Source organism: Dendrobium catenatum, unplaced genomic scaffold (assembly GCF_001605985.2).
Source record: "Dendrobium catenatum unplaced genomic scaffold, ASM160598v2 fragScaff_scaffold_1263, whole genome shotgun sequence".
Classification (NCBI taxonomy): Eukaryota; Viridiplantae; Streptophyta; class Magnoliopsida; order Asparagales; family Orchidaceae; genus Dendrobium; species Dendrobium catenatum.
This window is the reverse complement of record NW_021319725.1, coordinates 112,217-128,867: the sequence shown is the minus strand read 5'-3', so window position 1 is coordinate 128,867 and position 16,651 is coordinate 112,217.

Here is a 16,651-nt window from a genome sequence, read left to right as displayed (position 1 = left end):
GATGAGGGTCTTGACGCATCTACAGTGCTGTGGTCCTCTTACTGAGAAACCAGGCGGGAATCCTATAGCGGGAAGGAAAATGAATTGTGCGGATCGACGAGTGGCTTGATGAGCTCATTTTGATGTTGCGAGTTGAGCTTGAGCTTGACTTTTGAGCTCAACTTGAGTTTGAGGTTGGTATTTGACTCACGAAAACACCCCCTGACTTGAGTTCAACACGACTTGTTTAAACCCCTTGTCTCTCGTGTGTCAATGTGGTGAAATTGAGACAATCCATTTAATTTGTATGGATTGGGAGCCCTAATCATAATCTCACATGGTTAAGTCATCATCCTGTTGTTCAATATATTTTGCACAGCCATTCCGCGTGCCTAATGATTGACAAAAATTGTATTACTACTAAAATTAAAAATATTTCTTTAACATAATTAACAAATGAAATATAAAACTTCAAAAATTCCCCATAAATCAAATTCTTAACCAAATGAGATGTGATTGGGCTCTTTGGAATTGTCTTGAGCCCAATTTTATTTTAAAGTTAAATTTAGGTGATTTTGACCAGTTTTTAATGATTAATTTAAGTTTGACTAGAAATTAAATTTCATTAATTACTCACTAACCTGTGGCCCAATTATGCTCCAATTTGGATAGGTTAAGCTAAAGTGTGTGTGCCATATATCCTTTTTTCTCAGACCTTTGTGATCACTGGATTTTAGTGAATTGAATTTTTAATGCTCTAGGACATGATTTTACCCAAAACTTTAAAAATTCATAGTTCTTAATCTACACATAGTTAGGGTTTGATTTTTTTATGGAATATTTATATTTATTCAAGGGTTAAAATACCTTTAATTTCACTCAAATGTAGTTAGTAGATTGCCCAAATTAAGTCAGCAAAGGTATAAATATATTTATCTTTGATGATGGATTGTGACACCTAGGAAGGCTTTGATGAGCATAAATTTTGTGGATTTAAAGCACATCTTCTTATGAACTTATGTTTCAAATTTCACTGTATTTGGAGGTCATTTGGTCTATCAATTAGTGAACCCAAGATTCACACACATAATTGAGATAAATTTTTCATTAATTCATAATAAATCCAAATTAAATGTTTAAAAAAATTTATAAGTATTGTACTATTCAGAATTAAAAGCTTAATAGAGGAAAATAAAAAGCTTCTTGAAATTCAATCAAAATAAAAAGTAAATTAAAGATCAAGAAAATTTAATAATGAATTAAATTAAATAATTAAAAAATATTTAAAATTTCTAATATAATTTTAAACACTTATAATCTTTGTTTGGAGTAATAAGAAACATTTGGAGAAGATTTCAAGAGGTTTGGAGTTGATTTGGTATAAAAATAAGAAATCCTCTCTAATTAAATAATTCATTAATTCATTAAAATGTGTTAAACTTATAAAAATCATAACTAATTTTAAAAAATCTCAAATAACACAAACTCAAATGAATTGAATTAAAAATTGGGTTTTGTATTTATGAAAATATTAAATTTCTAGAATTCAATTTAAATGAGTAAGTCAATATTTTATTAGATTTAATTCATTAAAATATGTTGAACTTGTAAAAATCATAACTAATTATAAAAAAAATTAATTTACACAAACTCAAAGCCATTAAACTCATAATTAAGTATAATATTTATGAAAAATATAAAACTTTAGAATTTATTATAAATAAAAAATTCAATAAGCCAAACATAATTTGTTAAATAATTAAATAAAATACAAAATGTAATAAATCACAAAAAATTCAAGAAACATATAATTTAATGAATTAAATAAGATACACTATGTGAAAGAATTTCTTTGCTTAGACTACCTTAGGTTGAAGTGCTACATATCTTATGGAGGCTTTTGTCCTCGTGCCCATTATAATAAAGCCATGAATGAATTGATGCAATGTAAATGATACATTATAAAAATTTTAAATTAGTAATTAAAGAATTAAAATTAATTAAAATATAAACTCTATCAATGAAGTTTTTAGACTAGACTACCTTAGGCTACGGGGCTATATGTCTTGAAAAGGCTTTGGTCCTCATGCCCATTGTGATAATGCGACAAATAAGTTGATAGGATATAAATAGTAAATTATTCATTTTATAAATTAGTAATCAATGAACTAAATTAATTAAAAAAATTAATAATAAAATAATTAGAAATTAAACCTTTCATACCCTTGTATTTGACTCATTTGAGGAAGGTGAATATAGATTGTATTGAAAGCTATTAAGGACTAAAATGCCTAATTAAAATGTAAGGACTCTATACAACCTATCTACACCAATTTGGAGGATTTGTAGCATTATAAATAGGATACTAAGACATGCAAATCAATGAATTCTAGAACTTAGAAATTATTGAGAGCTTATTCTTTAAAATTTAAAGCTAAATAATTACAACAATCAAAGCACCTCTAAAATAAATTTTAAATTTATAAAACAATATTAAAACTTAAATTTAAACCACCTTTCAATGACCTTACACAAATCAATTTAATTTATACACAACTTCAAACTAATTAAACTTAGGACTTATCTAGGCCATATAGCCTTATATACACACTTTAGATGGTTTACTAGGATAACCAACTTTAGCCTAGGCTAGGATGGTGGTTTGTTTTGACTTGCTCGTTGAGTGCTTTGTCTATAGGGTACTCATATTTAGTGTGCTTACATTTTGTACTTTGAATTTCATATTTAAGTTTATGTTGGTGCATAGATGTAGTAGGCTTTTAAGCCTCTTTAATTTTCTGTGAACACTTACATTGCATTGTATATGTATATTTCTTTTATATATAAACTTATTTTTTATATTTCTACAAAAGTAGAATTTACTTATCCAATAATATAAATACAAATGTAAAGGCAATTGTAAATGTAAATGTTTTAGATGTTTAGATAGCTAGATTGAGTTGTACATAGTCAAGAGTTATAAAAGATTTAAAATAAGATTGTTTATATACATGTGTAGATTTCAATAGCAAATGATTCTTCTACCTTTGAATATCATTATCTTTTAAAATTTTATAGAAGATCCAGAAGCCAGAAGATTGAAGAATAAAATAAATAATCATATTCAAATCTACATTTATATAAAAATAGAAATCTTGGCTTATTGTTGGTAGAGCATGGGCACTTTTACTTTACAACAAAAATTGGGTTGTACTTTGAGAAATTATAAATGAAGAATTTTTTTTATTTATACATTATCTCTTATGCATTATTTCATTATGTGATCATGTATATATTATAAAGTTCTAATTATAAAGTTCTCTAATTTATAATTCCTTGATTCCTAGGATGGAGCCTATTTAATTCGACATTCATACAATTATTGATTATGCTTAGGATTATTAGCTAGTAGGTCACTCAAGATAAGTGTATGTCTATAATTTATACACCCCCCAGTCTCTGTACATTCCTTTCCCATTATGTTATTCCAAAATCTAAAATTTAATTCTAAATCTAAATTCCAAATCGAAATCAAGAATATGCAATCTAAAGACTTTGCATTGAAATCTTGATAGCCCAAACTTTCTGTAAATCTACATGAATTTAAAAACTTTATTCTTCATTTTAATTAACTATAGGAAATTAACTTTAGAGAAAGTCTAAAACCCATAATTAAAATAAACACTACCTCATTTCTTTTCTAAGATTGAAGAAAAATATATTGACCTATCAGACTTAAGCTTTAAATATTGGTTTTTCATAATCAAAGAGATAATTGAATATTATTTTCATTCTTAGGGATAAATTGAATATTTATTTTCATGTTTAATTATGAAAAGAAATTCACTAATTTTGTTTAATGATTAAAATGTTAAGAAAATATTTATTTTATCCTTAGAGATGAATTGAATATTCATTATGCTGTATTTAACTATGAAAGCAAAAAGAGTTTCTCTTTTTAATTTTATTGTGAAACATTAATCTATCCATTCATAGGGTATAATATTAATTTATGCAAATTTGAAAAAAAAAACATTGAAAGCAAATTATTTGGCAAACATAAAATTTGTTCATAAGTGGCATGGACTATAAATATTTTAAGATTTTCGACCTAAGGAAGATGCTTTATGTTTTAAGGTTTGGAAGGATATTGTGGCTTCCAAAATGAATAGGTAAGATCTAGGGACATGTCTAATCAACATGTGAATGATCAAACATAATTCTAAGGGCTTTACCTTGAGTTATCATACAATTGAAAAATATTTGGAAAGGGAAAAAATTCAAAGGGTTTTAGGGTTTGAACTTGACCTAGATTTTAGACATTATTTTCTTAAACTAAATTTGCTTAAATAATTAAAAGTGATTGAAGGTTGTAGGATTGATTGATGACTAAAGAATTTAAATTCATTGAATGATTGAGTTGAATTTATTTGAATATAACTGAATTATTTAATGATTAATTAAAAACAAATAAAGGATTGAGCTATTAACTATCATTAGTTAATTGTTAATAATTGGATGATAAAACATTTAAATGATTCATGATTTATGAAAAAGATTGATTGAAATTTCATTGATTGAATATGTGAAACATAGTGTATGATCTAGATTTAATGATTGAAATGGAATCCAAGGATTTGAACTTCATGATTGAAGTTTTGATTGAAGTCTTGACCTTATTAAAAAATGAAATCAATAAATGGACCCCAACAGGTGAGATGAATTTGGATAGTAAATTGCACGTGCTATTATTGATAAAAAGAATGAACAAAATCCAAAAGAATTTAGTTTACAAGTACTTGAATGAAATTGATCTTAAATAGGTAGATTTAATCAAAATGGATATTTGATAATGAAATCATCTCGATTTGATAGATTAAAGCTTGAAATGGAGTTATATCACAAATAAGTCAAATTTAAATAGATTTAAGAAATATGTAGCCTTTGCTCAATCATATGAAAATAGTGGAGGGTAACTCAATGCTTACCTAACCATATTGAAAAAAATAAAGGAAAGAGATTTTGAAAGATTTATGTCTGCATGACCTTATCAAAATAATAGGACAAAAATTTAGAATAATCCAAAATTAACCTTACCCCATTAAAAATGTAAAAATTGGAATATTTAATTACTCACATGACCATATCAAAATAATAAGTATAGATTTAGAAGATTTTAATGTCTGACCATATCAAAATAGTGGGATAAAAGCTTTAAAGGAAACATAAATATGCCAGACCATAACAAAATTGTGAAAGAGGAAGACTTAATTACTCACCTGACCATATTAAAATAATGAATAAATGATTTAGAAGATATGAATGTCCACCTGACCATATCGAAAAAGTGGGAGAGGAAGATTTAGAAGAATCCAACATTCACTTGACCATATTTGAAATTGTGAAAGATGAAGATTTATTTACTCACATGACCATGTCAAAATAGTGATGAAAAGATTGATACGTGAATGGTTGGTCATTCTTAGACAAGCATAATTTAAAAGAAATGCTCAAATGAATAGATTTAGATGATCATATTAGGATAATATTGGGGATCATATTACCTAATGAACCAAAGCCCAAAAGTAAAGGATGTTGCTAAGAAAACACACACTAATCTTTAAGAATAGGAATTTAAGCAAGAATTAGGGATTTAAAAATCTACAAGTTCTAGTGTAATCATCCAAACTTATTCTTGTCATCTAGACCTAGTTCTTTATGAAAACATCAACATAATAAGGGAAATTTACAAAAATGTCAAAAAATCCTTTACTTATCTAAACATTTCTTTTGCAATTCTATCCATTATAGTATCTCTTGAGATATCATCCATTATAGGTAGAATTGGATAGTTTCTTTTTCCTATTTCCTAACTAATAAGACCCCACCTAGTAAACTTGATCCACCACACACGGTTCTTCCCATATTGGTTCGAATTTACCTTCCATCTTTTGAGGGCCATAATGGGCCTTCGTATAACTAGGACCAAATCTCCAACTTGAAAAGTTCCTGGATGGACCATTTTGTCATGTACTTTAATCATCTTTATTTTATAAATCTCGAGGTTCTGTTGAGCCTGCAATCATTTCTCTTATAAACCTTTGAGCTCTTTTAATTGGAGTATGGCATTCTAGTATGAATTTATTTTACAGTTTACTACAAATTTAAAAGAAGGCTCATGTACCTCTAAATGTAGAAAATCTTTACTCTAAAGATTATAGTGAATAACATGGATCTAGTTAGAGTTCTATATATGGTTTGATATTCCCTCAAAGCTTCTTCCAACTTTTTATGCCTTTGACACTTATTATCATATGCTATTTTTTTTAATATTTGCACCAAAGCTTTATTGAAGGCCTCAGCTAATCCATTTTCACAATAGTAATACATTATTAGGTATCTCCAATAGATGTTGCGACATCTAGTGAAGTTGTTTATTTTGGTGCTTCTGAATGTTGGACCATATCATATATGATCCAACAAGGAACACAAAATTGATATATGATATTCTTTTTTAAGAAATTTGGAACATTATGAGCTTTAACATTTTCTCAAACAAGCTACTTCTAGCCATTTTAAGAAGTAATATGTTATTACGAGTATAAATATGTTGCCTTTAGAGATGAGTATCAATTATATAGATGACACACACACACACACACACACACACACACACACACAATATTTTTAATGTCCATGAAGCTATTATTGGATTTTAGACATTTGGCAGTTGATGTAGGACCACACCATGTACCTGACACTAATGGAAATGATGGACGACATTCATATAGTAATCTATCATTAACAGGCAATAATATCAAATTTATTTCATATTTATTTTGATTTTAGGATTGTACTATTAAGAACCATAAATCCTGCATATACTTCTTCAACTATATTTTGTGCTTCTTGCTTACTGAGGTAGCAAAAACCATATCTAATTAAAGGATCTTCTCTATAAAGTTCCAATTACTAAGGTGTACTATAGTGATCTTCTTTTTATTTGGCTAGTAACTGATTTATCATAAAGAGCTTATTTTCTTTCATGCATTTTACACTGGAAATATGGAACTAGATTTTTTTTATAACAATTTACAAATTCTCATAACTTGATTGATAAGAAGCTATAAATATCTAAATATTTTAATTTATTTAATATCATTTAATATTATCAACTCTAAATTTATTATCAGTGCCTCATACTTAGCTTACTTTATCTTACATGGTTTTGAAAATTTGTAAAAGTAGTACATCAAGTGTTTATCTAGAGTGATAAACACTATTCCAATTCTAACTTTCCCTGTGGAAGTATATTGTGATTCATTAACTTTGATACAAGATGCAACACCATCAAATTAAAATTCCCAAGTAGATTATTTATGTACATTAAATTTTAGTATTGTTTCATCTGGTTGTTCATTATTTACTATATAATTTCTAGAATTGCATGTGCTGCCAAGAAGTTTGTAAGTTCTTGTTCCTTTACAACATGCGAGGGAATGGATATAATGTTAAACTATTGGAGAATCATTAACCACTGAGTTAATCTTCCTAATAATGTTGGTCGAGTCATCTGATACGATAATGAATTTACTTTAGATATAAGGTTTACTTTTTGAGATAATAGTAATTCCTTAATTTTCGAGCAAGGAACCTGAGGCCAAATAATATTTCTCAATTAGAGGGTGGTGCTTTTTTTGTTGGAAGCAACCATCTACTTAGGTAATAAAGCATTTTATCTTTCCCTTCCTCATTAACTTGAGCTAATAAGGTGCCAAGAGATTTTTCTAGAGCTATTATATACATGATTAGTTGCTTCCACAGGATAGGAGTAACCAATATTGGAGGATTCATCAAGTACAATTTAAAAATTTTAAAAGCCTTTTGACATTTTTGTCCCACTAGAAATGAATATCTTTCTCACACAAAGATGTAAAAGGCTGTATTAGATATAAATATTTTAAGCTATGTTAACCAATCTTAAAAGGATCTCAATTAGGTGTGACATTTAGATGGTTGCATTTCAAGGATTGCTTTAATTTAATCAAGATTAATTTTGATTCCATGTTTTAATAGCATAAAACTTAAAAATTCTTAGAAGTGATGCTAAAAGCACACTTCATAAGGTTCATTTTTAGTTTGTACTATCAAAGTCATTAGAAAATATATTTTAGATTATTTAAATTGGCTTCCCTTTTAAAACTTTCAATGAATATATCATTGACATAAAACTCCATATATTATTGGTGGCTAACTTTTGAAAAATCCTCACCATTGCCTATTGGTATATTGCTCCAATGTTTTTTATTCTAAAGGGCATAATCTTATAATAGTAGACTCCTATCAGAATTTCGAATGATGAATATTTCTTATCTTCAAGAGCCATTTTAATTTGATTATATCCGAAAGACCCATCGACAAAGGAGAATATTACATTTGAGGAAGAAATACCTATCATGATTTTTGGTATAGGAAGTAGAAAATTATCTTTAGAACATACTTTACTTAGGACTCTGAAGCCAAAATAGACACATATCTAACTACTCTTATTCTTTGTTGGAATAATGATGGCTAACTAGGTTAGATATTTTCTTCCCTAATAAAACCAACTTGTATAAGTTTCTTGACTTTAGTAATGACTTATTATTCTATTTCAAGTTAAATGCACTTTGCTGTTTATTTTATGGGAACATATTGAGTTGTTTACCTAGTTTATGAACTATAATATCTTGAGATAACTTAGGCATTTCTTCATAAATTCAAGAAAGATAGTCTTTAAGCTCCAAGAGCAACTTGATCATTTTACTTACTCATCATCATTAAAAAAAGATGTTATGAAGATTGGGTGAGGGTTTTTTTATTGCCCAAGTTTACATCTTTTAATTAATATAATATAGATTTAATCTCCCCTTCAAGTTTTGGGTGTGCATCCCTAACTTGAGAGTTATCAAGATCATCATAAGTCTTAAAGCTCAATAAAAGATTTAACATCCATTAAAAATAGAGTATCATACTCAAGATTATTTGTTATAACTAAGCCATGTTCTTCATCATCATCAAATGGACATATAATATCAAAGAAATCACCTATTCTTGATTTATATTTATGATATTTTACACTCCATAGGTTTTTGAACTATTGAGATTCACCTCTAGTCTAGGTTGAGAGTGTTAAGCCTTGCTTATCAAACTATTTATATAATTAGAATAACAATCAAAAGGAAGTTCTATTATTTCATCCAAAAATGGATCATCAAGGATTACATTGGTATTTATGCTTTTTCTAGTGGAAGGTATAAGGTATTGGCTTTACAATCATGATTTAGAGTAGGAGAGACCTTAAGTGCAAATTCAGCTATATCATTTTGGGAATATAGGGTTAGAGTCACATTTTCTACATACTTCTTTAATCTTTTGAGGGTATACTTTTTTGGATTATCTTTTTCAGCAAATTGGACTCTGTCCACATCACTGTCTACTTCTATAGAAATTTTAAACTCTAGCTATTCAATAATAGTTATATAATCTACAGTATTTTTATTTTATCAAATACATATAATTCATCCTCCAAATTAGATTCCAAATTAATGTGTCAAAAGAATTTTTATTGACATATAATCTTTTTTTATTTTCTTTTACTTTTTTCATTTTTCCATTCTAAACCTCTCCCTCTAGTTTGTTGAGCTATTCTACCAACTCTTTATACAGGAGGGGCAGAAGACCAACCACCATTGTGTTAAAAGTCAAAATATTTTCTTTCTCTTTTTCTTGTTTTATTATTATTATTTTTTTAATTTTGTTTTCCTTTTCCTTAGCAAGATTAAAGTTTTTAGTGAAGACTATTGTCTTCTTTTTATGGCAGATAATATGTTGCATCTTCATACATTCTATTAAGTAAAAATTATGTCATATTTAATTATGTTAAATTCTAGTAAAGATGTGTATTTTTAGTTACTATTGTGCAAGAATGTCTAAGGAAATGGAGCAAAATTTTAAATTCCAAAACCAACACAAAAATACCACAATGTCTTAAACACCCCTACAACATATTAGGGCATTAAAATAAAAGAGTCTTAGAAAAACTTCCTAGTAATTTGATGCCAGAGCACCAACCTTCTAAGCATCACAGCTCTAGATCATAAGCATGCTCTGTGGAGCCCAAAATTTGCACCATAATGGCAGAGTAGTTAACGAAAATAAGTGTTACACCACATCAATTAGGCATTTTGTCAAATTAGCCAAAAACCATATGTGTCATCTCAACGATGTAGTGGAGACAATTTATCAGTGCCGAGGCACATTAGTACATATTTTAAAGCCTTGGAATAACCTTAGTAAGCATCACGATGCTTGAGTTCATTTTTTTTAATGATTATAAATAGTTTTTTCTATTTTTTATGGTAACGTTTTGGTAAAATATAGAGGAGAGTTTGAGAGATCCCGAAGAATAGTGAGATACTTCATTTATAATGGCTAGTCAATATTGTTGTGGGTAAATAATAAATTGGAAGGTAAAAGAGTGTGTAGAGTGAAGTTATAAGGGGAGATTCAATTTGGGAAGAGTCCATCTATAGGCTCTATTTGTGATTCTTCTTATATGAGTGATGTTTTCTTTAGCTTCTCTACTTGCACTTTCATTCTTGGGCAATAAATAGATTTTTGTTTATCAAATTTTATTTTATGGTTGGGTAAACTCATAGTTTTGGATTGATGATGTGAAACCGTTATAATTCTTAACGTAGACTCTTGAGATTTAATGTATAAATGGATGTTTCCAGTATCTCCTCTTCTTCATTTATTTTATTTAATGGATATATGTACAATTAAAACCTAGTGTGATTCATTTCCTCGATCGACGAATATTGGAATAATTAGGCTAAATTAAATGAAATGCTTGCATTCATAGACATAAGCTATTTAGTATTCTAGGTTCTATAGAGATAAAATAATTGTAGGAAGGCCATACAACTTTTTTTATATCCTTACAAGATAGAAAATTATTTAAGGATGCATATGCTTTGATTCATAACTAATATAAGACAGTCTACTTAAGAGAACTTAAGATATTTCACTATCATTAGCCAAAACCACTTAAACCACTAGTCTATTCACTATTTTCATATTTCTTACTACAAGTATAATTCAATCCTAATTTTATTGCGTACGACAAATTTAATAGCTTGAGTAAATTTTACTGGACATATTTTTGTGTAGCAAAGTATTTTCTTATGGGATCAATGCTCTCTAATACATGTTATTTCTTGATCAACACGTCCACTTGCATTTTATTTAGGTTAAAATTTTTTTAACATAAACTAAACACTGCATAACCAAAGTAAAACCCCATAATAGGAAGCATCCCCATCATATACCTTCATTAATTTAGATGGCTACAAATCTCCCACAAGAGTACTTAATACACTGATATGGAGATAAAGGTGCCATTTTATACTCATGAAGCTAGGGCCTCCCTAAGAGAACATTAAAATAAGTCTTCAAATTTAAAATGTGGAATTTGACTTCAATTCTACAACCATCTAAATCTATCAATAAGGGTTTTTGACCTAATTTTTGAATGAGGTCATTGTCCCTATATCCAACATTATTTTCTATTCATCAATCATTCTAAGCATACTTCAAACCCTAAATCAAGACTTGTGGAATATTTTGGCATAATACATTGATCATTGAAACATAAATACATCAGTTGGAATGGGTTAAGACCATGCTTATCCCATGGGTTGACCTAGTTGGCATAGTCAACTTAGGTTGACCAAATGCATCCTAAAGGGTTTAAAAATCACTTCATGCATATAAGCTTTCCTAATCCTTAAAACTATTCCAAAGTGTTCAATACAACATATGAAATGTAATGAAAAAAATTCCAAACCATGAGTCAACTTGGTTGACCAAGCATGCATACATTAAACCCCTTGCCATTCCATTGATTAAGGCTTAAATAAATCTATTTGAACCAATATGTCTCTCTATAAGATCCCTAGGAATTAAATCTCAGTGACCCATGCATTGAGATAACTTAGGTTAGCCACTTGGTTTAACTTAAGTGGTAAAAATCACCATGCATTGAATCAACTTTAAAACTAAACCCAATTGACCCAAGCTAGTACTTCCATTGCATTACATATAGCTCATTTTATTTGTCTTGGTCAACCCAGCCTTTGGGCTGACTTTAGTTAGGACATTGGACTAGCCCAATGTCACCCAAAGTGTTGAAACTAAGCTAGCTTTCATACCTAATTTTCCCATGTCCAGGTGGCTCTTGAATTGAGTTTAGGAACTCTCTAGAAGCTCTACCACATTAGCTATCTTTAGGCGGTAGTTGAGTTTAGCTCCAATCTTAAAAATTGACCATCTGATCCAATTGGTTGAACCAACCCTAGTAACCCATGTGAACCGAAGTACATAGAACTTCAAGAATCCTTCCTTGAACCCTCTGAGACTTCCCTGACCTATCTTAGTGTCTAGAGAGGGTCTGAATCAAACCTAAATCTCATTAAAGTGCATTTCCAAACTATATAAATAGGTCAAGTTTTCTCTAAAGAGTAGTTGGTTTTCTTATTTTGTTTAGCATCATAAGTTTGAGAGCATCCTTTCCCTTACTTCCTAGGCATCTGTGTGAGGTCTTAGGGTGGTTTTGAGGGAGCTCTAGCAATCGTTCAACCATGAAGATTCAACTTCTAATCTATCTCTCTTTAGAACGAAGACACTTGAAGAGAAGAGTTTTTGGGATCCAAATAATAGAGCCTAAAGCAAGGCTGAGGCAATTTGAGCTTTACCATAGGTAATATTCCATTCCTGAGCATCATCTTAGCTAGGCCTAGGTAAGTGTGAAACAAATATTTAATACACAGGATTAGACTGTTAGATTGAATATTCTTATTCTACTGATGTTCTATATGAAATTTTTTCCAAAAATTATCCAGTAGATCTTTATGATCTTTCTAGAATATGCTTAAAATCAATAAAATGAATGGAAGGTTGAAGATGAAATTAGTATAGTTCATTTCAAGTGATAGTCCTAATTCTGGTGTATCTCATTTTGTACTTAGATCCCATAGTTTTGAACGTTTGAATTAGAATGACTCAATCTTTATTCGATGGCTCATAGTAATCCCATATTTATACCATTAGTGCGCTAATGATTGGGTGACCAACTAGATAACACCGCATGGAAAGGAAATCAGACTGTTGAATTATATAATTAAATTTCACAGGAAATTGGTAGAGCTTTAACAATTCATTTCTCCTCATCCACTTTCCAAATCTCATATTCTTAGGCTCTATAGATTCATCTTGAGGAGCACTATCAACCCCCATCATTTTAAGTCATGGTTAGAAACACACTAATTATAATTCTAGAAATATCCTCTGTGGTATTTCTTAAATTATTTATAAGTATAGGTTACAATGGGATTTAATTGAAGGGAATATTTCTTGGGTGTGCCTAATACATTCCAAAATTTAATTTGAATAGTTAAGAATTCATAATGGATTTTCTAAGTCCATAGGTCATCATTTGACCTATGAATTAGAAAAATCATAACCAAGAATTCATAAGGAATTAGGTGTAGAGTTCTGGTGTGCTTATAATGTTATGTTACATGGTTAATTAGCCACTAATTTCACCCAACTTCAATGATTCTAGCTTTTAAAATAAATCACAAAGCTATATATGTATTTAAGTTTGGTGATTAAATTTTTAACCTAGAGAGGCTTTGATGAGCACAAATTTAGCAAGTTTGAAATACATGTATTTATTTACATATGTTTCAAATTTCATAATATTTGGAGGTCATTGGGTCATTTAGTAAACTCAAGATTTATGTACATAATTAACATAGGAAATATAAAAATTCATAATAAATCAATAAAAAATCTAAAAAAACATATAAGATATTAAAATGATTAGAATTAAAAGATTAACAAAGGAAAAAAAAAAAACAAATAAAATGCATTCAAATGATTTTTTTAAATAATAAATATTAATATTTAATTAAAATAAATATTTAAAAATTACAAAAATAATAGTAAACACATGAAATCATACCTAGAAGTCATTTCTATTATTTGGAGAAAATTTCAAAAAATTTGGAGTTGATTTGGTACAAATATAAGAAAATACATCTAATTAAGCAATTAAATAAATACAAAATTTTACCTAACTTAAAAAATATATACCTAATTCTATAAAAATCTAACTTTAGTAAACTCAAAGGCATTGGACTCATATCTAAGTCTACTATTTATAAAAAAATATAAAAAATCTAAAATTCAATGTAAATAAAAAAGTAAACATCTGGGTCAAACTTAAAACATAAAATGCTTTAAAATTTAAAAACTAATAACTAATTCAAAACAAAAAAAATCAAATTTCAACAAACTCCAAGGCATTAGACTGTTATATGGGTCTAGTAGTTATTAAAAAAAAAAGAAAATTCGAAAAATAACAATAAATTAAAAAGTTAATTATTTGATCAAATTTAATTCATATAAACAATCTATAATTATAAAATTCTTAACTAATTCCAGAAAAATTCAATCTAGTACACAAAGCCATTGAACTCATAATAAGGTATAGTATTTATGGAAAATATAAAATTTATAAAATTATTACAAATTAAAAGTCATGAAATAGACCTCATATTAAATGTACTAAAATATTTATTAAAATATAAAATTTAATAAATCATAAAAAAATTCAGTAAATTATCTATTTAATAAATTAAATCAGTTAAAATAATAAAATAAATAACCAAAACTCTATCTATAATGTTTTTACGATGGACTACTTCGGGCTGTGCGGCTACGTATTTTAAGGAGGCCTTGATCCTCACACCCATTATGACAATGTCAAGAATGAGTTTAATAGATTATAAACATTAAAATTATAAATTTAATAAATCAATAATAAATTAAATTAAAAAAATTTTAATAAGACATTTAGACATTATAGCTTCTATACTCTTGTGCTTGATTCCTTTTAGGAGGGCAAAGGTATATTAGATTGAGAAGCTTTAAGGACCAAAATTTTTAATTAAAATAAAGGAATCTATGCTATCAATCTACCCTAGTTTTGGAGGATTGGTATTATTATAATTATGTGACTAGGACTTGATAATCAATAGCTTATGCCACTCAAAAGTTATTGAGCGCTTTGTTCAATATATTCTAAATTTAACAATTAAAATAAATAAATCCACTTTAAAATTAAAATTTAAAATGTCCAAATCATTAAATACCTAAATTCAAACAACCCTTAAAGACCTTAAACAAATAAAATCCACTTTAAAATTTAAAATTTATTATAAATCATTTTAAACAAATAAAAACTGGGACCTTTCCAAGCAACATAGCCTCTACATACACTTAGATTGTTCACTAAGACAACCAACTCGTACCTAGACTTGGTTGGTGATTTGATTTGATTTTCTTGGAGTTCCTTTCCTAGAGGGTACTCATGTTTTTATGCTTAGTTTCTATATTTTGGATGTTATATTTACTTTTTGTTGGTCCACCATAGATTGAAGTAAAAATTCAGAGTCATGCAATTTTATTACAATTTAAAATTTTGAATATTAACTGCCCACACTTCACCATTTCATATATGCATTTTTATATAGTTGTTCATTATATTCCTGTAAAGTAGAATACGCTTAGGCATTGGTGTAAATATAGTTGTAAATGTAAGAAAGCAATAATATAAATATTTTAGATCTTTATATAGTTATATTGATGTGTATAATGTCAAGAGTTATAAAAGATCAAAATGATTGTTTATATATATATATATATATATATATATATGTCATTGTCATTGGAATACTATAGATGATCCATCATTTAGAAGATTGAAGACAAAAGATAATCAATTATACTCAAATCTGCTTCATATAGGAGTAGAAATCTAAATGGAAATGGTTCTTCTGAAGATCATTGTCATTTGAAAATCATTTATATATATAAGTTCCAAATGGAAATGGTTCTTCTTATTTTGAATATCATTGTCTTTTGGAATACTTTAGAAGATCCATCATTTAGAAAATTGAAGACAAAAAAATAATCAATTATACTCAAATCTGCTTTATATAGAAGTAGAAATCTAAGCTTATTGTTGGTGGAGCTTGTCTACATTTTCTTTATAATAGATCCTATATTATACTCTAAAATTATAAATGATTAATAGTTCTTTTATTTACATTATTGTGTATGCATCATTTCATTGTGCAATCTTTAACATATTGTAAAGGTTTGATTATAATGTTTTTTAAACTATAATTCCTTAATTACTAGGACAGATCCTATCTAATCTTACATTCATGTAGAGATTTATTATGCTTAGGATTCTTAGCGGGCAACTTATTCTAGGAAAGTGTAAGCCCAGATTATATACACCCCCTTAGTCTCTATATAATCCTATTCTATTTTATTCCTTTAGAATCCAAAATCTAAATATATATTCCAAATATAACTATCGAATTTGTAATTTAAAGCTTGCATATTAAAATCTTAAAAGCCCAATCATTTCGTTAAATCTATATGTATTTTAAAACCATTAGTCTTCACTTTAATTGAGAATATTCTCTTAGAAGATGTAATTAACTATATGGACTTGCCCCTATAGGGATTCTAGAACCCAAAATAAAATAAACCC